This window comes from Cydia splendana, chromosome 7 (genome assembly GCF_910591565.1).
Source record: "Cydia splendana chromosome 7, ilCydSple1.2, whole genome shotgun sequence".
In the NCBI taxonomy this organism is placed as follows: domain Eukaryota; kingdom Metazoa; phylum Arthropoda; class Insecta; order Lepidoptera; family Tortricidae; genus Cydia; species Cydia splendana.
This window is the reverse complement of record NC_085966.1, coordinates 21,320,144-21,344,853: the sequence shown is the minus strand read 5'-3', so window position 1 is coordinate 21,344,853 and position 24,710 is coordinate 21,320,144. Positions and strand designations below refer to the sequence as shown.

Sequence of the window (24,710 nt, the reverse complement as noted above, 5' to 3'; positions counted from 1 at the left end):
GAGTAAGTTATGTTCATAAACAAGATAGTTATGTTTTTTTTTTCAAAACTCGAAAAGTTTTTCGTCTCTGGTGAACAATTTGGTTTTAGTGGGTTACTACGTGCTTGCTTTCCGGCGTCGATATAACCTTTTTTGTTTAAAATTGTATTAAGGATTATTTCTTACCTAAAAACCTTTTTCCTAACTCTAAACCTTTTCTCAAAAAAAAAACCTTCAACGGGGATATATTATTATTTTATGCTAAAAGAGGGAGTAGCGTCAGGGGGAGGGGATGGGACACTTGTGTGCGTAAAGCACTATACCCAAAGGTACTAATACATTCATTGAAGCGCTGGTGGCAGGTGGCCTAGCGGTAAGGGCGTGCGAGTTTCATTCCGGAGGTCGCGGGTTCAAACCCCGTGTCGTGCCCGGATCGTACCAATGAGGTTTTCGGAACGTATAAACGAAATGTCATTTGATATTTTTACCAGTCGCTTTTCGGTGAAGGAAAACATGATGAGGAAACAGATCTACGAGCCGCGACGCAAATGTTTTCGTCTAGTCAAACCATTATTTGAGGTTCTCGCTTTCTACAAATATAATGTTTTAGTTTAAAAACCACTAATATTTAATGCTTAGAGTCGGACCAAAAAAAGTCTGACACTTTCACTGCGTGGCTTATAAAATCCGCTGCAGACTATTCTTGGTCTGACTCTACCTATACTAATGTAGTTTTTTTTTATATGGTAATATTCTACAATAAATAAATCCAAATACAAGAAATGCCGTTTGTAATGAAAGAAAAAAAAATACGATATATTTTTTTAATTTACGGGTAGGAATGTAACAGATGTGATAGATTAAACATTTCTATTATGGTTGCCATTACTGGATCATTTTATGTTCATGTGTATAATTTATAAGAATAAACAAAATCGTTGTGTGGAACTAGACGAACTAATTTGCATCGGGGCTCGTAATCCCAATAAGGCCTAGTTTTACCCTTTGGAAGGTCAGATGGCAGTCGCTTTTGTAAAAACTAATGCCTACGCCAATTTACAGGATAAATTGACAAGCGGACCCAAGGTTCTCAGGAGCCGTGGCTAAAAAAGCTGAGACAACGCAAAGAAGAATAAACTAATATGTAGTTACACGCACTTACAAACATAATTATTAATTCTTTATTTATTTGAATTCTTTATTAATATTATTAATTAGTAAATTTGGATTGAAAAAAATAGGCGCTTTTATTTGTACCAATAATTACTACGTCTTACGTCTAGACATTTTAATTAACTATAGGCACACACTTGGCACCTCCTCTGCACTTAATTATCGTCCTTCCACCGGTTCTCGTCTATTTCGTTGTTTTTGTGGTAGGCGAATTTTATGATCCGATATCTTGATCGAATAATATAGGTACACACTTGGCCAATCCTGTACACCTTGGAGAAAGTCTTCTTATGTTCGTAGTCTTCGTCGTGACATGAAATAAAACAATTCACAAAAATAAATATTTACTGGGATTTCATTTCATATACATACTTATTTATTGTATAATACAGATTATACTATTTTTTTTTTATATAAATTTAAATGGTGTTATTAAAAGTTCCTAGGCCCCAGGCTCCCATGAGCCGTGGCAAAATGCCGGGATAACGCGAGGAAGAAGAAGATGAAGTCTTTAAAGTTTTAACTGTTTAATCAGTCTTTCAACTTAATTTCTGAAATACAGCTGGGCTAATACGGTTTTTTAATACTTGGTCTATTGACATTGGGTCAGGATCTGATAATGGAATCTTGTTTGGTTGGGTTCAAACCCCGGCTCGTACCAATGAGTTTTTCGGAACTTATGTACGAAATATCATTTGATATTTACCAGTCGCTTTTCGGTGAAGGAAAACATCATGAGGAAACCGGACTAATCCCAATAAGGCCTAGATTCCCCTCTGGGTTGGAAGGTCAGATGGCAGTCGCTTTCGTAATACTACGTCAATTCTTGGGATCAGTAGTCAAGCGAACCCCAGGCTCCCATGAATCGTGGCAAACATGCCGGGATAACGCGAGGAAGAAGAAGAAGATCTGATAACGGAATATTGGTCAAATCTAAGGAAGTCTTCAAATAACCTCTGGGAATTTCTCTAGGATAGCGATATTTGGTGAAATGGAATTGCTGATTAAGATAATAAACTACTGTTTTGTAATATTTGTTATTTGTTTTATATTAATATAAAATAAATTCTTGCAGCTCTTTTCAAGAAAATTACGTCACAGAAAGAGATTCAAAATGTTATTTTTTGACGTGATAGCGTCTTATAAATAGATGAACACCGGTAGCATACACGAAAAAGTGTCACGTTGTGGACAAATCTCCATGGTAACGTTGTGGACAAACCTCCATGGTAACTTTACGGCCACGTTTTCTTATGACTTTATCACGCAAAATTATCGTCCTTAAACCGACTTTACAGACAACTATATTTTGTTAAATATATAATGGCACACTAGCAGATCGCCTTGCTCACTATCACTAGCAGACGGTTAGCAATTACCGTAGCCAATGGACACCTGCAACACCAAAGGGATAGTAAGTGCGTTGCCGGCGTTTAATATTGGAGTACGCTGTGCTCTTGAAGGTTTGAAGGTTTTATTGGTCCGGAAATACCGCGAGCGACAGTTCTACAGATTAGCTGTGTGAGGCAGGAAGTTTCTAGAGAAACGCACATTTGAGAACCGCCAACCATCCCATCCCATTCGTGGTTTAATAAATCCTTAAGTTGGACTAGCTACTTTCAACCTCACAGAAAGAGATGCAAAATGTTCATGGTGATTTCAATCTCGTAATGACTTGGAACGTCGAGTCACTTCAGTCAATTGGAATCACTTACCGTCCGCGTCCTCGGTTTAGTCGATCTTCTATCCGGACGCCTTGATGCACTGGTTACAATCGAACGCCTTGAGGCACTGGTTACAACCGGACGCCTTGAGGCACTGGTTACAACCGGACGCCTTGAGGCACTGGTTACAACCGGACGCCTTGAGGCACTGGTTACAACCGGACGCCTTGAGGCACTGGTTCCAACCGGACGTCTTGATGTACTGGTTCCAACCGGATGCCGTGAGGCACTGGTTCCAACCGGACGTCTTGATGTACTGGTTCCAACCGGATGCCGTGAGGCACTGGTTCCAACCGGACGTCTTGATGTACTGGTTCCAACCGGATGCCGTGAGGCACTGGTTCCAACCGGACGCCTTGAGGTACTGGTTCCGACAGGACGGCTTGTGGCGCCGGTTCTAACAGGAGTCCAAGAGGTGCTATCTCTTCTCGGAAAAGTAAAGTTTATTGGCCCAGTGCCAGTATAATGCATAGTATAGCAAGTCGTCTAAGAACAAATATTTTAATTTAGCTCAGATACTCTTATAATTTTTAAGCTTATTTATTTATAATATGTGTATATGTAACTACATAAACAATATCCGATACTATCATCATGCATTGCACAAAATGAGATTTAATATCCCTCATATTCCAAGAATTGTGGAAAAAAATACGTGTAAAAATTGACATAATTTAATGATAACTTTTATCAGTTGAGATTGAAAATAACTTCAATTAGAAAAAGGGATATAATTTCAGTACAAAATAAATAGGAAGTGATATAAATAGGCGAGGGTTCTGATGAGCAAACGGTAATTAAAAGTCAAAACCGGCTAGATGGCCATATCGTCGCAAGAAAGCAATAATGCTGAATTTTATTTTTAACCGCAGAAACCCGAGATACAGACCAATCGAAGCAAAACAAATGCAACAAGAATATGCAAAAATCTGATTGGTATATCTCGGGTTTCTGAGGTAAAAAATAAAATACACAGTGTAAGTGATTTTTACTAAATCAATGATAAGTGAAAACTAAACTGCTGCAACCCACATGAAATCAGGAGTTTTACATCAGAATGACACATACAGCACTTTTCTGATTTCAATATAAAGAAGTGTACGTTCATTTGGTGCAAGATGCAGCATTTTTGCTTTCCAGATTTATTATAAGGATATTAAGTAACAGCATTTCATCAGGGCCAAGTTTTATAACACATGTTATAAATTGATTTGTATTGAATTTCTATAATAAATGTTATGAATGAATTTATTTATACATAATATAATACAGGTACCTCTTTGGTATCTAATAAGTCTAATAACTTTTATGACATTATAAAGTTGTGATTTTACGAACAATTGAGGTTAGAATCGCACTTAACACAGTTTTTAGTGACTGCATGAGCGTTGATGAGAGTGTTTTCCAGTGTTGTAGTCCACTGGAGGTGCGTAGAATCGTAATGGCTCCTCTACACGATGGGCCAGCGCCGGCCACTTCAAGGGACGCATCTATGCGTTAGAGGGAGCAAGTGATATTGCTATCTCATTCTACCGCATGCTGGGCTGCGTCCCTTGGAGTGGCTGGGGCTGGCCCATCGTGTAGAGGAGCCATAAGTTGTATTTGCGTTAGGCCGGAGCCCCACTGCTGCGGACGCTATGTATACAGCCCACGTTTTAATACAAACCGTGGGCAAGCCCACGAAATTTTGTATAGGAACGTGGGTCGTGTACATAGCGTGCGCAGCAGTGGGGCTTCGGCCTTATTCTACTTAATTTCGCGCTTAATGCACACGGTGGGCTAAGGGCAGCCCACCGTGTGCATTTGGGGCATAATAAAAAAAACGCGTGTGGTATGGCTGTTTATTGTTTTCCAATAAACGTACTTTGATTTAATATAAAGAGATCCTGTATAAGTAATTACCTTCATTCTATAACGAACCTCGAAAGTGAACACAACTCCCGTTTGTACGCGCGGTTACAGTTACAGCATTACTGATTTCTTGCGACGATATATTCTTTCACTTTAATTACTAGCGTAACACCTTTTTAATAATGCTTATTCTTAGCTAATTTTCTTGGACACTGTGAAGGACAAAAGTGGTTCCTATTATACGAGTGTTATACATACTATTCTTTGAGTGGCTCCGACGCTCCCGTCCAAATATAAATAGATAAAATAAAAATATATATATGTACCTACTGTAGGACAATTTTATACATATCGACCTAGTCCCACAGTAATCTCAAGAAGGCTTGTATAACCAGGGATTTGGATATAAGGACACAGATCGCTGTGTAACTTACCGGATCTCCGTCACAGATATTTATATAGACATCGGACGAACTCGTTTCAAAAACAAACATAGCAAACACACAAACCCATAATATTAATTTAATAATCATGGCCACCTTGTTATAAAAATTACGAATTTATATAATTTATGAATTTATTAAACGGCAGCAGAAAATATCTTATAAACCAATGCTGTTAACCTAGTAAGGTACGTAAAGTAATTGCATAAATGTAATTCTGAAATTAAATTAAAATCAATCGACTGTTAGAATTCAAATTAAAAAACAAATTAATGGCCTCTGGGATTACGAATAAACCGCGATATGTTGCGATATGTTGTGACAACGCACACATTTTTAATTATAGACAATTTAACTAACTACAGGCATACACTTGGCACCTCCTCGCTGCACTTAATTATCGTCCTTCCACCGGTCCTTCTCGTAGATTTCGTTTCGTATTTCGTTGTTTTTGTGGTAGGCCGATTTTATGATCCGATATTTTGATCGAATAATATAGGCATACACTTAGCAGCTCCTCTGCACTTAATTATCGTTCTTCCACCGGTCCTTCTCGTTATTTTTGTGGTAGGCGAATTTTGTGATCCGATATCTTGACCGAATAATATAGGTACACACCTGGCCAATCCTCTACACCTTGGAGAAGATCTTCTTATGTTCGTAGTCTTCGTCGTGACATGAAATAAAACAATTCACAAAAATAAATATTTACTGGGATTTCATTTCATATATTTATTGTATAATACAGATTTAAACCATTTTTTGTAGGGTTCCGTACCCAAAGGGTAAAACGGGACCCTATTACTAAGACTCCGCTGTCCGTCCGTCCGTCCGTCCGTCCTTCAGTCACCAGGCTGTATCTCACGAACCGTGACAGCTAGACAGTTGAAATTTTCACAGATGAACAGAAATATGTTGCCGCTATAATAACAAATACTAAAAACAGAATAAAATAAAGATTTAAGTGGGGCTCCCATACAACAAACGTGATTTTTGGCCGAAGTTAAGCAACGTCAGGCGGGGTCAGTACTTGGATGGGTGACCGTTTTTTTTTGCCGTTTTTTGCATTATGGTACGGAACCCTTCGTGCGTGAGTCCGACTCGCACATGCCCGGTTTTTTTTAATATAAATTTAATTGGTGTTATTAAAAGTTCCTAGGCCCCAGGCTCCCATGAGCCGTGGCAAAATGCCGGGATAACGCGAGGAAGAAGAAGATGAGTTATTTAAAGTTTTAACTGTTTAATCAGTCTTTCAACTTAATTTCTAAAATACAGCTCTGGGCTAATACGGTTTTTAGGGTTCCGTACCCAAAGGGTAAAACGGGACCCTATTACTAAGACTTCGCTGTCCGTCCGTCCGTCCGTCCGTCCGTCTGTCTGTCACCAGGCTGTATCTCACGAACCGTGATAGCTAGACAGTTGAAATTTTCACAGATGATGTATTTCTGTTGCCGCTATAACAACAAATACTAAAAACAGAATAAAATAAAGATTTAAATGGGGCTCCCATACAACAAACGTGATTTTTGACCAAAGTTAAGCAACGTCGGGCGTGGTCAGTACTTGGATGGGTGACCGTTTTTTTTGCATTTTTTCTGTTTTTTTTTTCATTATGGTACGGAACCCTTCGTGCGCGAGTCCGACTCGCACTTGCCCGGTTTTTTAATACTTGGTCTATTGATATTAGGTCAGGATCTGATAATGGAATCTTGGTCAAATTTAAGGAAGTCTTCAAATAACCTCTCGGAATTTCTCTAGGGTAACGATATTTGGTGAAATGGAACTGCTGATTAACATGATAAACCACTGTTTTTAAAAATAGTTATTGTTTGCTACTTATTTATATTAATATAAAATAAATCCTTGCAGCTCTTTTCAAGAAAATTAGGGATAGCAAGTGCGTTGCCAGCGTTTAAGATTGGAGTACGCTGTGCTCTTAAAGGTTTGAAGGTTTTATTGGTCCGGAAATACCGCGAGCGACAGTTCTACAGATTAGCTGTGTGAGGCAGGAAGTTTCTAGAGAAACGCACAGTTGAGAACCGCCAGCCATCCCATCCCATTCGCGGTTTAATAAATCCTTAAGTTGGACTATACTCTGTATCTTTAGGTACTTAAATAAAAGTAAACAAATAATTTGTATATTTTCGGGTAGTTATAACATTTATTATTTAACCAACCAAATACAAAACCGCCTGGATCTGTCACTGAACGACCTGACTTTAACCTACATAATTGTTTTCATCTACCCTCAACTGGCTTAAGAAGCCATTTGAGGGTACATTTTGTTTACTCTTTTTTAATACCTAAAGATACAGACTATAGACACTTTGAACCTCACAGAAAGAGATGCAAAATGTTCATGGTGATTTCACTCTCGTAATGACTTGGAACGTCCAGTCTAAATGTATTTAAGGTTGAATAATTTTACGGTTCAGACTCACTTGACTTGTTTTTAGTCACTCACGCGACATGTTTCGGAGAGCCTAGGTCTCCTTTCTCAAGCACTAACAGTGCGAGCAGCGTTCACGACGGCCGTGTATCGCGTACCGCGCACATAACAACAACAACAACATGTCAACATGTCGCGCGAGTGACTACAAACAAGTGAGTCTGAACCGTAAAATTACTCAATGTTAGTATGTCTCACAACAGTTTAAATTCGAGTATTTAAGGTTGGTTTAATATTATACGAATCACTTACCGTCCGCGTCATCGGTTTAGTCGTTCTTCTATACGGACGCCTTGAGACACTGGTTCCAACCGTTTGGCTGGCGGCGCCTGTTCTAACCGGAGTCCAAGAGGCTCTAGTTCTTTCCGGAAAAATAGTCCCAGGCCAAGTTAAAGGGCCAGAATGATCACGAAGATCGAAGCAAGTGGTCTAAGAACAAACATTTTGATTCAGCTCAGATACTATTATTATTTTTAAGCTCATTAATTTATAATATGTGTACATGTAACTTCATAAACAATATGCGAGACTATCATCATGCATTGCACAAAATGAGATTTGGTATCGTCTTGGGTCGTCCCATTCGTTTTTCGTCAAGTTCTTAAATTAGTCCTATTCTGCTTTCGTCACTCATTCTACATTCGTCACAATCGTCGGTGGCTTTCAATGTAGAATGAGTGACGAAAGCAGAATAGAACTAATTTAAGAACTTGACGAAAAACTAATGGGACGACCCAAGTATTAGCATTTTATATTCTGTACTAGTTTATATTATATAGTATTATTCCAAGCTTAACAACGTAACGGCTTAATAAAACAATATGGCTAATACAGTGTACCAACGTACGATGATTGTAATATTAATTCTAATGACAGTGCGTAGGGCTGATATATGTTATCTGTGACTCTTAGCTTTGCCTGTCAACTTGTGAAGTATGGCGGCTAAATGAGAAACTTGCTTTGTAAAACGAATATCTATATTAATAAACGCGAGCCGCTTTGACGGAAAAACCAAAAGAAATTATGCTCAATCGAAAGAGCTTGAAAAAATATCACTTTTGAATCGAGAACATATATCCGCAAAATTCGTATTGTCGCGTATTTTGCATTTAAAAGTGAAAAAATTTCGACAAACAATACTAAAGGCTCAATTTGTTGGTTGACATTTGACAGCTATGCGTTGCGTTTAGAAACTGCAAACATGCTTACAAGTTAGGTTGGTCGTATTTTTTTTAATAAAAAGCAAGACGAATATTACTGTTTATTTGATGACTTTCCGGTATGTATAATGGTTATTATTTGCATTAAGTTTCGTTTCATATGGATATGTATACCGATATAATTATTACATAAATTTGTTTTTAAGCCAGAACGTGCGATAGTCTGTTACGGCTTTTAAGACGATAGCAACACTGCCTCGACGTCAACGACGGCTGTTATTCGAAAATACTTTATCCGGTACTCCAGACGTGATAAAAACCTGTTAAATAGTGTATTGTGTGTGTTAACAATAAAAAATAGTCACCGAACATAGTGCAAAGTGCAAACGCCATCGTAACGTAACGAGATTTGAACTTCAAAGCGTTCCATGGGTATATTGTGTTTAGTATAAACATCGGTCTCTCAGTTGTATTTTAATATTTCAGAATGATTCCAAATATTCTTACATGTCAAGGCACTACTAGCTACCTGGAAATGCAAGTGAAAGCAACCTTGAAGCAGCTGTGATAAACTAATAAGTGAGCGAGATGAAAATGACGTTGTTCAAAGAAACTTTGAGTTAAGTGCCAGCTGACTGTAACTCACTCTAATTAAGTACATTGCCAGTGTGAAACAGTGCAAAAAGCTACAGTGTATTGTGGACATATTTAATAACTGTGCTTTAGACTATGAATCAAATTTGAGGTGTATCGGTGAATTGGAAAGTCAACTGCATAAAGCTAATAAGTTATCTCCGGAGTCAATGTAAGTTGAATATAAGATTAAATATAATAAGATATATAGATAGTATATATGTCGCAGTCAAAAGTGTGAACTGGTCAAAAGAACTTTTAACCGACAAAAACAGGCAAAACTGCTTTTGACTGAGCATGTTGGTCAAAAGTAGTTATACCTGAAAATCATTAGTTAATAGTAATTGTGTTGTGACTGTTACTATCAGTCAAAAGTACTCGCAGAGATAGGTAGGTTAGGGTTATTTTTTTGCTACGCCCAAAAAACGAAACTGTTCCCAGAGATAGGTAGGTTAGGGTTATTTTTTTTTTGCTACGCCCTAAAAACGAAACTGCTGCCATAAATAGGTATGATTTTCAGGTAAAACTACTTTTGACCAACATGCTCAGTCAAAGCAGTTTTGCCTGTTTTTGTCGGTTAAAAGTTCTTTGGCCAGTTCACACTTTTGACTGCAACAGGTTGGGCTGGATATATGGCAAGGGAAGGTAAAGATAAGTGGGATAGAGAGGAAGCGGAATGGTATCCTAGAGATGGAAAAAGGAGAGAAGGGAGACCAATAATGAGGTGGTCGGATGACATAAAGAAGCATGCGGGACCTAATTGGATAGGGACGGCAAGGGATAGAGAGCTGTGGAGAGAGCTGGGGGAGGCCTATGCCAAGAAGGCAGACTGAAATAATTATTAAAAAGCAATGACATAAAAATTATTTAATAAAGTTACTAAGGAAAAAATATTGAAACTAATTGATATAAATGAAATGTGAATTTATTTAAATGTAATATGTGCTGAAATTTAATTTTTTGGTCAATAAAGGCTATTCTATTCTAATTTGACAGGTGACAACAAAAAAAATATTAATTCCTGCTAAAATTTCAGAGTCATAGTGAAGCATAGTACATAGTACCAAACAAGGTTGATTTTTAGGGTTCTGTAGCCAAAGGGTAAAAACGGGACCCCTATTACGAGGACTCCAATATGTTATTAGATCAAAACAAATTATTTTCAGAAAATATTTAATTTAGGCTTAGGGATGGCGAGGCTCCATAAGCCTTCAGTAAGTAGTGCATAAGTATCCTTGGAAAAATTCGACCTATGCCGCCGTGGGTGGCCCGGTGGCAGAATGGCACAGGCACCTGCTGCAATAGCAGAGGACGCTGCTTTGATTCCAGCCTAAGGCACTGGAGGCCTTGGTCACTTTTTAGGGTTGCGTACCCATAGGGTAAAAACGGGACCCTATTAAATATTAAGACTCTGCTGTCCGTCTGTCTGTCACCAGGCTGTATCTCAAGATCTCATGAACCGTGATAACTAGATTAACTAGACAGTTTCAATTTTCACAAATGATGTATTTCTGTTGCCGCTATAACAACAAATACTAAAAACAAATTAAAGAAATATTTAAGCGGGGCCAATGCAATGCTAGGCTGGATATGACTGATGAAATGAGTAAATTTTTATTAATATGTTTTAATATGACATGTTGGTGGCAAACAAGCATACAAGGCTGTTAATGCCGATGGTAAGTGGGAGTTTAGACTAGACCTCTGCTTCTCCAAGGGACTCACATTGCTGACCGAGTAAATTTTTATTAATATGTTTTAATATGACATGTTGGTGGCAAAAGCATACAAGGCTGTTAATGCCAATGGTAAGTGGGAGTTTAGACTAGACCTCTGCTTCTCCAAGGGACTCACATTGCTGACCGAGTAAATTTTTATTAATATGTTTTAATATGACATGTTGGTGGCAAACAAGCATACAAGGCTGTTAATGCCGATGGTAAGGGGGAGTTTAGACTAGACTTCTGCTTCTCCAAGGGACTCACATTGCTGACCGAGTAAATTTTTATTAATATGTTTTAACATGGCATGTTGGTGGCAAACAAGCATACAACTCATACAAGGCTGTTAATGCCGATGGTAAGTGGGAGTTTAGACTAGACCTCTGATTCTCCAAGGGACTCACATTGTTGACCGAGTAAATTTTTATTAATATGTTTTAATATGACATGTTGGTGGCAAACAAGAATACAAGGCTGTTAATGCCGATGGTAAGTGGGGGTTTAGACTAGACCTCTGCTTCTCCAAGGGACTCACATTGCTGACCGGTTACAAATCTATTACACTCATACTAGGGTTCCGTACCTGAAGGGTAACTAAAAAACGGGAACCTATTAGCGATTCCGACTCGCACTTGGCCGGTTTTTCTTAGTAGGTATATGACATTTATTTCAGTTTTACTTCATTGTCCGTCTGTCTGTCTGTCTGTCTGTCTGTCTGTCACCAGGCTGTATCTCATGAACCGTGATAGGCCTAGGCAGTTGAAATTTTCACAGATGATGTATTTCTGTTACCGCTATAACAACAAATACTAAAAAGTATGGAACCCTTCGTGCGCGAGCACTTGCCCGGTTTGACATTTCAGGCTCCGTCACACAGGCGCGTTTCGCGTGCGGCGCGTGAGCGGGGCGCGCCGCTTTTTCATATAAAACGCTCAGGCCCGGCTCTGAAATCGGGCCGGTGTGACGGAACCTTTTTATTTCAGTTTACTCCACTGTCCCTCTGTCACCAGGCTGTATCTCATGAACCGTGATAGCTAGACAGTTGAAATTTTCACACATGATGTATTTCTGTTGCCGCTATAACAACAAATATTAAAAAGTGTTCCGTTCTCGATGGGTGAGTCCGACTCGCACTTATTCAGTTTTTTTTTTGTAAACGAATTTAATATTAACGGATAGGCATTAATATTAAAGAATGAAATAGTAGTGATAATTTCCATACTTTCACTTTAGTGCCATGAAGGGTAGGTACAAAAGGGTTCCCTCTTTTGAGATTGGAAAGTGGGCTAGGTTATAAATGCGGCCTTCACAGAACCGATCTGCGACCAGAAAAGTGGGTCAGGTTAGAACTGTGATCCTTATAGAACCAAACTGCAACCAGAAGTAAGTTAGGTTAGAACTGCGACCCTTACAGAACCGAACTGCTACCAGAAAAGCGGATTAGGTTTTTTTAATTACATATTTGTTTTTAGATATATCGGAATAGTAAATTTTTCGAGTTATGATTGTATGTTACGGATTTAAAGTTTTCTGAGATGAGATAGGTTTGTAACCGCCTTGATGAAGTCTAAAAGTAAATAATTACTTAATTCAAAATGAGTATTACCTATTACTATTATTTATTTTACCCGAGCGAAGCCGGGTTTTCATCTAGATAATTATAAACCTGTCAAGAAGAACATCGTCTTTATATTTGAAAGCAGCATAATAATCCCCAGAACAAGGCTCACAGGGTGGGCTTTCAATTCAGAAGCCGGGATATGTTGGAGCAGCTTGCTTTGAAACCGACGCCCGCTAGTTGGAAAAGACGCTATTTCTATAAATTGAGAGCCAGAGATCTGATAATTCCAATTATTTTCATCTGTTTTCACCGTGTTTTGGCAGTCAGAGAAGTGATTATTCACTAACAAATCTGGGAGTTGGAGAAAGTGATATCCGTTTAAGGAAAACTAACCTATTTGAACAAACTTTACACTACTTACTGACGTCCACATAATAAAAGAATAAGATAACATAGCGTGTTTTGTGTCGTGAATGTACTAACAAGAGCATGTTTCATGTGTTTATCTTTTGTTCGTGTGCGTAATTTCTTTTTTTTTGTTATTGAAATGCTTACAGTAACTCCAATAGCTGTAATAGTACCAAGCGATTAATAGTATGTGTTTGGCTTCTCGTGAGCGTATTGATTGTGAATGGAAATCAGTTTTAAGGAAATTCTGGTACATAATTGTTACTTTTGAATTTCACTCTGAATTACTGGTTGTAACTATCATGTTATGTGTATGTGGATTTGTTTTCATATTGTCAGTTGAAACAGTAAAAGTGAAAAATGGGAAGATTCCATGGTTGTAGTAGAAAGTGTGACAGAAAAAGTAAGGAAAAGTCAAGTGCAAGGCAAGGCAGTACTATATCAAATATCAGTATGCACCATAATATAGACAAGTGACTAGTAGGTATCTGGATATGGATTGTTGTAATAGTCATTTCTCATTCACATAGATGGTAGCGAGGCCTGCCATCAGATATTTTCACACGGCATAGAAAATTATTATCATGATAAAATGGCATTAGGTAATAAGTGAGATAAAAATAAGAATAAGAAAATTTTTTATTATAAATAAAAACACACAACAGAATATGTCAGGGGTCTCCAGGTCTCCACACAAGGCTACGCCTGTATCGAGGGGAACCAGTTACAGTTAAAATTATTGAACTAGTTACACAATAAAGTTACAATTACAAATAACAAACTTAAAGAGAAGCACGAAGCTGCTATGTGATATGCAATAAACGATTTCAATTTCACTCAAATACAAGTAAGAGAAAATATACAATCTTATTGCAAGGTATGGAAACTAAACTTAAAGTATTTTAACTATAATATCTTCTGTCTCGGCATAAGTAAGTGAATGTAAAAATTTAAATAAGAGTATTTTAGCTTCTATAATAGTAAATATTTAAGGTTGCAGTGTTTAAGCAAAGCGTTGTAAGTAGTCACTCTGACTCTTTCCCCAAAAAGTTTCCCAAAGGCGGAACGGACTTCTGGAATTGGTAAGTTAAAGATGATGCGTTTATTAATTAAAGAACTATAGCAAGGCAACAATTTTGAGAATTTGTGTGTGTGTAAAGAGATTTTCATTAAAAATAGCTGACATACAGTTAAGACCTTGGCTTCGGCGTAGAGATCTATGGTTGGAAATCAAAAGGGTTTTTTAAGCATCACTTTTAAAACAGAGCATTGAGCTCTTTCAATTTCCAGCATAGAGGTCTTTTGCCGCACTTCCCCAAACTGTGAACTGTGATGCAGTAGCTAATCACAGACCGACAGAGCGCGGTGTAAACTAATTTAAGCACAGAATCATCGGCAGTGTTACTAGCTGCTTTGTTACTGCACACCGTTGTATGGGGACCTTGCACTTTGAGACTATGCGCTGAAACTTGGCACAGTTGATTCTTAGCTGGTCTTGAGCAGATACAGACCGGGAGCCGTCGAGAGCCACCTCTCATTTAGTGAGGGGGGAGGGGGAAAGTTCGACGCTGCCGTGCTTCACTTGGAGCAACATTTCTCTAAAACTATACCTATTAGGGAATGTAATATATCATTTTCGGATAAATTAAGGATGAGGAATCTAGTTTTGGAACAAAAACAATGCACTTTCTAACAAAAAAAAAGCATAAAGTAGAAAAGACTAAAAAACGTATTTTTTGATTTTTTCATAATTACCAATTTTTTTTAAAGTGTAGCAGGAATCTGAAAACAAAAAATACAGTCGTAAAGCTACACTTATTACGTTTAAGAAAATATATAGCTTAATATACAAAACTGTTGATAAATGGGAGATAAAAAATAATATTAAGCGTGGGTCAGAGTGATCTCAATACAAAATATTATGAATGTGGGAAAGTTACTTATAATTTGTTCTACAATCGTTTATTTTTCTTGTTTTTCGTAAATAACTCGTAAACGGTAGCCCACAGCAAAAAAATATCTTTTACGTAAATAATCTGTTTCAGATTTCTTATAAAATAAGTACTACTGTTTTTCGGTACCATCAATATTAAAAAAAATATTGAAGGGAGAAAATAAATACTTAGGTCCCCTTTTATAGTCATTCGTAAATAACTCGTAAACGAAGGCCAATAGCAAAAAAATATTTAGTACATGAATAATTTACATAAAATTTCCTACAAAAAAGGTCATTCGAACTTTTTCGCTAGGATCAATATTAAAAACGATATTAAAGAGAGAAAATAAATTCTAAGGTCCCCTTTTTAAATATTGATCCTAGCGAAAAAGTTTGAATTACCTTTTTTGTAGGAAATTTTATGCTAATTATTCTTGTGTTAAAATATTTTTTGCTATTGGACATCCTTTACGAGTTATTTACGAATGACTAAAAAAGAGGACCTTAGTATTTATTTTCTCCCTTCAATATTTTTTTTAATATTGACCTTAGCGAAAAAAAGGAGCACTTATTTTATAAGAAATCTGAAACAGATTATTTACGTAAAAGATATTTTTTTGCTGTGGGCTACCGTTTACGAGTTATTTACGAAAAACTAAAAAATAAACGATTGTAGAACAAATTATAAGTAACTTTCCCACATTCATAATATTTTGTATTGAGATCACTCTGGCCCACGCTTAATATTATTTTTTATCTCCCATTTATCAAGAGTTTTGTATAATAAACTATATATTTTCTTAAACGTAATAAGTGTAGCTTTACGACTGTATTTTTTGTTTTCAGATTCCTGCTACACTTAAAAAAAAATTGGTAATTATGAAAAAATCAAAAATACGTTTTTTAGTGTTTTCTACTTTATGCTTTTTTTTGTTAGAAAGTGCATTGTTTTGGTTCCAAAAAAAATTCCTCATCCTTAATTTAACCGAAAATGATATATCACATGCCCTAATAGGTATAGTTTTAGAGAAATGTTGCTCCAAGTGAAGCGCGGCGGCGTCGAACTTCCCCCCTCCCCCCCACTAAATGAGACGTGGCTCTCGAGGTCTCCCGATCTGTATCTGCTCATGACCAGCTAAGAATCAACTGTGCCAAGTTTCAGCGCATAGTCACAAAGTGCAAGGTGTCGTGCACTAACAAACTAGCTATACGAAGCTTTTTAAAAATAAATATGGATTTTCTTATTCTAGCAGAGAGTTTGTGAATGTGGTTTTTGAAATTCAGTTTTTCATCTACTAATAGACCAAGATATTTTATTACATCAGTATTCTGTATTGAATCACAGTTACAGGAGTTGGAAATAGGGTAGTCTGTGCATGAATGGAATTTTATAAGGAGGTGAAAAGTAAGGACTTAAATGTCAAAACACTTTGGTCACAGAATAGTTAATAGTAGTACCATACAGAAAGGAAACTTCCTACAAAACCGAAGTTTGACAGCGTTTCAGTGTCGAATCATGCCGTCCCTTTCTAATATATGGCACTATTCCTTTCGGCTATTTAGGGTTGTCAAAAATCAAGTGATTATCTTATCTGTGGTCGTGCACGCAAAAGGAAGTCAAGTGGTGCCAACCCTAATAATTGCTCGGAGCAATGCTGAGCCGAGCGGAGCCGAGTTTGACCGAAGTCAGGAGTTTCGCACCCCTGCTTTGGTTCAGAAATCACAAGTTTCGGCAAGTTTATACCACAAATATCACGGGATTCACTATAATAACACTTGTGCATAAAGTTTGTTTGATAATAATTCACTGACGTTGATATTTCTTGATCGAAACATTGTAGTTTTTTTATATCAAAGTAAAAATGCGAGACGTAATTTTGGATGATGGCGGTAGCAGAGCGAAAAAAAGATATTCAGTAAAAAGGCTGGTTCAGGTAACATATATAAAAAAAATAGGTAATAATTTCAAGTAAATTTATATTAGCAGGGTACAATACCAGGCATAAGTTGATTTTGAAAGCCTGAGCTACCAAGCATCCTGAGAGAAAGAGAGAGAGAACTGATGTTTGAAATTTACTCATGGACCCGGTCAGTCCATGTCACCTTAATAACTTTATTGTGGGGTTTATGCAATTTGTTAGTTAATCATGTAGGTAGGAAAGTAGTGACCATAGAAGTAGACAATGTCAGAATGATAATTTAAGTTTTATTTATTACTGTAGTATGTTATAGAATGTCGTTAAAATTATTGATGACTTATGTTTGTATGAAATTAGTAAAAATGTTTTCCTGTTCAAGTCCTGTAATGTTTATGTATATAGACTGCAGTGTTGTACACGGTTACCCCTGATGGATTATGTACAATAGGGATGTTTCCTGTACTTAAAATAAATTATTTCAAACCGTGCATGAAATAAGGCACCAGATAATTATTAGAAAAACATAGATAACAGCTATTTTTAAACACAATTTTTATTTCATAAATCGGATTGAAATATAAAAAGTAGGTGAGTTTACCGTGACGTCACTATATTTGTTTTCATATAAATTCCATATTAAAAAATCGTTTTGACAGTTCTAAAAAAGAAACTGATTTGACTAGTAGGAATGTAGCCTATTCATTGGGCTCACAAGCTATTGCAGGCACTTTAGTGGCAGTCAGTTAGCGCCTTATGAAAATAAATTATACTCTACAAATTATTAAAACACTGACTGTTGTGTACTCTATGTGTATGTGTCCTTTAGGATGATTTAGGAATATATAAACTTTGCTAGACCCTTAAAGTAATAAATGGTTGAATTGCCATTTGCAGCACAGTTAGTAAATATGATTTCATACCTAGAGTTGCCCAATGATATAATTTTATGTCCGGTACAAGCTGATGTAGAACTTAATAGAAAGGGTACTAAACTAATAAACAAGGTGTTAAGGCTTAAAAGAATTTTTTTGTGGGAGATAAGTATACTAGTATACATACATAGTGATTCAGAGTGAAAGCAGAGGGTAAATATGTTTACTATCACAACAATTGATATATGTTAATAATGTTAAAGATGTTATTAAATAAAAGATAATGATGATATATGTGAAAAGTAAGCTTGAGTCAGTCATTAACTATAGGAACTTAAAGGACGAAATAGTTCTTTTGACCGAGAGCAGAGCACGCTCTGTAGTGAATGAGCAGGCACAAGCCTAGTGAAAAGGTGTGATCATGATCAATTTGAGGTTTATTAATCATAATTTAAAATAAAGTAGTATTCATAGCTGTTGCAAAATTGAAATGCTTAGCAAACTAATATTTGTGATAATAACTTGGAATTTGGAATACAAGAGAGTCAAGAGACTTAAAAACTTAAATTATGCATGTGACTGTTTAAAATATTACCTATTTATCTTTGTGTTGAAATTGTGATGAGATCACTACAAGAGTAACAGTAATATGAATATAATGAAATTGTGAAAGATATATTCAATTCAATACAACTGGTTATGAAGTGAAACAGAGAAACTTATATTATTAAGAGATAGTTAAGTACCTGACCAGTGAAGATGTTCCCTAATATTTATTTATTTTATATATAGGTACTTATCCATGATCATTTAAAAAAAAAGTGAGTTAGAGAATTTTGTGACCTTAAAGAGAAGTACTTATTGTATAATAATTTGTAACAACAAGAGTAATTATAAGAGAGAATTTTTAAAGAATAATCCATTTTGTGACCTTAAAGAGAAAACGTATTGTATAATAATTTGTAACACAAGAGTAATTATTATAAGAGCGAATTTTTAAAGAATAATACATTTTGTTACCTTAATGAGAAAACGTATTGTATAATAATTTGTAACACAAGAGTAATTATTATAAGAGCGAATTTTTAAAGAATAATACATTTTGTTACCTTAATGAGAAAACGTATTGTATAATAATTTGTAACACAAGAGTAATTATTATAAGAGCGATTTTTTAAAGAATAATACATTTTGTGACCTTAATGAGAAAACGTATTGTATAATAATTTGTAACACAAGAGTAATTATACGAGCGAATTTATAAAGAATAATACATTTTGTGACGTTAAAGAGAAAAAGGTATTGTATAATAATTTGTAACACAGGAGTTATAAGAGCGAATTTATAATGAATAATATAGCAATTTGGTAATAAATATGTCAAACAATAAAGAGTGATTCAGTATAAAAGCAATGCAATTATTAAATTTGAGTGAGCTATATATGGTACATACATTAACAGTGAGGCATTGCAGGTGGAGAGCTGCAATGATGTAGTAAATGAATAATAGTGAATCAATGATATGTAAATCCATTTATTTTTGTATTCAATGAGTAACAGTGAGGCAATGGCATGTATTATGTACCTATTGATATAGTAAATGAGTAACAGTGAAACCAATAACATATTAGTCCATGTATTGATGTAACGAGTGACAGTGAGTTAATGATATATGTGAATCCATGTATTTTTGTATAAAATGAGTAACAGTGAGTAACTGACATGAGTCCATGTATTGATATAGTAAATGAGTAACTGAGTCAATGACATGTAAGTCCATGTATTGATCTATTAAGTGAGTATCAGTGAGACAATGACATGTTAGTCCATGTATTGATGTAACAAATAACAGTGAGTCAATGATAAATGTGAATCCATGTATTTTGTATTAAATGAGTAACAGTGAGTCTATGTAATGATGCATTAAGTGATTAACAGTGAATGACATGTGAATCCATATAATGGTGTATTAAGTATCAGTAAGTCAATGACTAGTGAACCCATGTATTGATGTATTATATGAGTAACAGTGAGTCCTTGTAATGATGTACTTATTGATTTAAAGTGAGTCAATGACATGTGAGTCCATTTATTAAGTATCAGTGAGTCAATGACATGTGAACCCATGTATTGATGTATTCAGTGAGCAACAGTGAGTCCATGTAATGATGCATTAAGTGATTTAAAGTGAGTCAATGACATGTGAATCCATGTATTAAGTATCAGTGAGTCATTAACATGTGAACCCATGTATCGATGTATTAAATGAGTAACAGTGAGTCAATGGCATGTGCATCTGAATCCATGTATTGATGTCGTTTATAAGTAACAGTGAGTCAATAACATGTGAATGTATGTATTGATGTAACAGTGAGTCAATGACATGTAAAAGCATGCATTGATGTAGTTTGTAAGAAACAGTGAGTCAGTTAAAGACCTTGGAGTCAACTTTGACCGCGAGCTCACATTCCATGAGCACATTAATAGCCTCGCCAAAGAGTCGTATCGGAGGTTAGGTTTCGTGATGAGGAACGTTAGGGACTTTCACAATGCCGGCGTCATCAAACTCCTCTATACGGCTCTAGTTCGTTGCAAGCTGGAAGCTGGCGCCTGTGTCTGGAGTCCTAGTGAGGCCAAGTATAAGCTTATTTTAGAAAAGGTCCAAAAAGCGTTCCTGCGCTTTTTCTACAAAAAGCTCTATGGATATTACCCATTTATGTATCCAACTAAGTTTTTACTTGGCGTTCTAGGTCTTAACTCATTGGAGGTTCGTAGAGGATGCGAGCGGTTGGTAACAGTGTGTAAGGTGCTTAGTAACAAAACTAACAGCATGGAGCTACACAATGTTCTCAACTGCATAGTTGTGCCTCCGAATAACTCTCGCCGGCGACCATACCTACAGCTGTGGGACGGTACAGGACCGCGCGCGACCGCTGCGCGTCGCAACTCGCCGCTGTGCAACATGATCAACTCACTCAACGGGCTCCTGCGCACGAATCCACAAGTGGATATTTTCATGGATAAGTGGCCTAAACTAATGTCCAGGTGCCTCGCTTATAGTGAGAGTGAATGAACGTGTGATATGTGATATAATAGGTGATGAATGGAAAACTTGTAATGTGAGATTTTATTGTTATAATTGTATAAGTACTGTAACCGTTCTTGTGATATTAATAAATAAATAAATAAATAAATAAATAAATAAATAAATAACATGTGAAGGCATGTATTGATGTAGTTTATAAGAGTGAGTCGTTGCAGGCATTTGAGGAATGCCTGTAGTGATATAGTTCATAAGTTGAGTAATATTGATTCTATTGTTCTGTTGTGCATTAAGTATGTATAATGTGGATTACTTATGTTTAACTCTTTAAAACGCAGAGACGCGTTGTACTCCAGGATTGGCCGAATATTAGCATTTTATATTCTGTACTAGTTTATATTATATAGTATTATTCCAAGCTTAACAACGTAACGGCTTAATAAAACAATATGGCTAATACAGTGTACCAACGTACGATGATTGTAATATTCTTCGAGCAACACCGGCTTCCGACACATCGGAAGGGAGGGGCCCAAGCGATATCTCACCGTACAAATCTTTCTGCCATTTTTCGCGGGGGGAAAGGTGCACACAGTCGCACTTCTCACACACTTACATACAAAATCCAATCTGTAATGACGACACAAATACATAGAAAATGACACACGTCAAAGACAAATCTTGCAAACCTCGATCTCTTTTTGTGTACGGACGAGTGACAAGTGTCACAACACGCACACTAACACATTTTCGTTGAAGTATGTTATTGTATTCTGAGAGATGAGAAGTCGGATATGTCGCTCGACCGATCCGCAATTTGTACTGAGCGAGCAAAATCGATAAATCCAACAATTACATGAGACTAAAATATAATAATTGTGTTTGAATGTAATTAAACGTATGATATGTAAAAAAAAAATATTACATGTGAAATGTAACACTTTCTTTTTGTAAATTTGATGTCCCCGACCTCTTTTTATAACAAAAAACCGAGCAAACAGGCATTATTGTGCAGCAGTGTTCACGCGCGCGTCTGGACTCGGTCTAGTGAAAAATCCAAGTGCAACTAGTTTTATTACGCGCGCTAGATTAGATTGACGCGCTAATCTTGTACCTCGGCAGAGGGGAAATAGTGCAAATGCCGCCTCCCTTCCGTGTTGCTCGAAGGTAATATTAGTTCTAATGACAGTGCGTAGGGCTGATATATGTTATCTGTGACTCTTAGCTTTGCCTGTCAACTTGTGAAGTATGGCGGCTAAATGAGAAACTTGCTTTGTAAAACGAATATTAATTATAAACCTGTCAAGAAGAACATCGTCTTTATATTTGAAAGCAGCATAATAATCCCCAGAACAAGGCTCACAGGGTGGGCTTTCATAAGAGAAGACGATACCTGAGATTTAATATCCCTCATACTCAAGATTGGGAAAAAAAATTTGGAAAAATGTACATAATTTAATGATAACTTTTATCAGTTGAGATTGAAAATAACTCTAATTGGAAAGAGGGATATAATTTTAGTACAAAATAAATACTTAGGTGGTGATATAAATAGGCAAGCGTTCTGACGAGCAAACTTTTAAACATAAGTAAGCCATATCGTCGCAAGAAAGCAATAATGCTGTATTTTATTTTTTGCCGCAGAAACCCGAGATATAGACCAATCGAAACAGAAAAAAAAATGCAGCAAGAATATGCAAAAATCTGATTGGTCTAGGGTTTTTGCGGTAAAAAATAAAATACTTACATCGAGAGTGATTTTTACTAAGTCCATGATAGTGGAAACTAAACTGCTGCACCCCACATGTAATCAGGTGTTTTACATCAGAATGACATATACAGCACTTTTCTAATTTCCAAATAAAGAAGCATACGTTCATTTGGTGAAAGATGCAGCATTTTTGCTTTCCAGATTTTTATAAGGATATTAAGTAACAGCATGTCATCGCGGCCAATTTCTATAATAAATGTTAGAAATTGACTTGTTTTGAATTTATATAATTTATCTATATTTAAGTTTAGTATTTAATTAGTTTTATGTTTAGTTTATGTATTATTTTAATTATGAAATAAATTTGTTTCATTTATATAATACATGTTATGAATGAATTTCTATAATACAGGTACCTCTTTAGTATCTAATGACTGTTATGACAGTATAAAGTTGTGATTTTACGAACAATTGCGGTTAGGATCGCACTTAACGCAGATTTTAGTGACTGCGTGAGCGTTGATGAGCGTGTTTTCCAGTGTTGTGCATTGGAGGTGCGTGGAATCGTAAGATCTATTTGCGTTATTCTACTTAATTCATTGTTTAAATGGAATAATACAACATAATTCCATTAACAATAACAATTAATAACAATTTACTATTTAATAAGCTATAAAGTACCTTACTCGCAAGTTTGCAAATCGTAGGGTAATTTAATTATACTGATTTGTTTAGGATATCTTTTAACACATTTTTAAATTAGTTTCTGGCGTCCGATTAACATGAAGTTAAGCATACCTACATAAGTACTCGTAAAATTGATAACAGTGTCAATAATATTATTAACAGTTGCAACCACCTATTGATTACACAAGAGATCTCAAATCGTTTGAATTAGTTTTTTGTTTAAATACAATGCACACCTGTAATGATTCGATTATTTGTTTATAGTAAATTATGCTATATGATTAGTTGTCAAGCGGACCCCATGCAGGCTCCTATGTGAGCCGTGGCAAAAATGCCGGGATAACGCGATGAAGAAGAGAGAATGGAGTGGTATAGATCGACATATTTATAGCAAAATTAATTTGTTAAGTAATAAAGTGAACCTGTTAGATTAATTAATGTTCCATGTATCACGGGTGTTACAATGCCAAGATAAGGGTTTTACAAAATATAAAATATAAAACAACATGCGGTAACCCACAAAATTGAGATGAAAATAACTTATTTTCAATAATGCCTTTTAGGTTTACATATTATGTTTTTACATAATTATATGTTCCAAAGGGGTCACTATCGTTGAGAAGTTTTTTGTTTTCGTTCGAAATTGTTTCGCTCGGGTGTAAAGTTTTGATTTTGCGGGTTACAGCATTATTGATTTGTTGCGACGATATATTCTTCACTTTAATTCCTAGCTTAACACTCTCTTAATAATGCTTATTTTTAGCTAATTCTTGAACACTATAAAGAACAATAAAGTGGCTCCTATTCAAATATAATCAGGGATTTTGTTTTAAGGACACAGATCGCTGTGTAACTTACGCCTCCTCCCGCCAGATAGTAACATGCACTAATTTCGGTCGATTTTCTAACAAACGTAGCCGTTTGCGTATTTACGCAAACCCAAAATATTAATTTAAAAATCATGGCCACCTTGTTATTAAGAATTACAAAGATATTTTTTATTTAAATAAACTCTGATTGAACGGCAGCAGAAAATATTATCTTATAAACCATTGCTGTTAACCTAGTACGGTACGTAAAGTAATTGCAAAAATGTATTCCTGAAATTAAATTAAAATCAATCGACTGCCCAGAAGCCATTATAATTTGTTTTTTAATTAGAAATCTACTAATTAAAAAACAAATTATAATGGCTTCTGGGTATTATTGCGAATAAACCTTATCTTTGATTAAAATTGCCAACTTATAATTTTATTATTGGACAGGTTAGTTCGAGTTAGACATAGACATATACAGAGATGTGAAAAATACTTTATAAAAAGTATTTAAATACAAAATACAAATACTTTCTTGATATACTATTTCAAATGCAAAATACTAAATAGTTTTTGAATTTGTATTTAAATACATAATACGAAATAGGTATTTTAAAAATACAAA

At 35.8% G+C, this 24,710-nt stretch overlaps 1 long non-coding RNA gene across 2 annotated transcripts; it reads right to left on the bottom strand.

Moving 5' to 3' along the window:
- Nucleotides 1-906: 906 nt before the first annotated feature.
- LOC134792426 (uncharacterized) lies at nucleotides 907-24,341 on the bottom strand. Of its 2 annotated transcripts, none has more exons than XR_010144410.1 (5): nucleotides 24,129-24,341; nucleotides 7,872-8,048; nucleotides 5,162-5,835; nucleotides 2,868-3,362; nucleotides 907-1,453 (listed from the first exon to the last, which is right to left on the bottom strand). It is a non-coding gene; the product is annotated as an uncharacterized LOC134792426 (long non-coding RNA). The 2 variants fall into 2 exon arrangements; XR_010144411.1 differs by lacking the exon at nucleotides 907-1,453 and adding an exon at nucleotides 1,469-2,547.
- Between the last annotated feature and the right edge of the window lie 369 nt (nucleotides 24,342-24,710).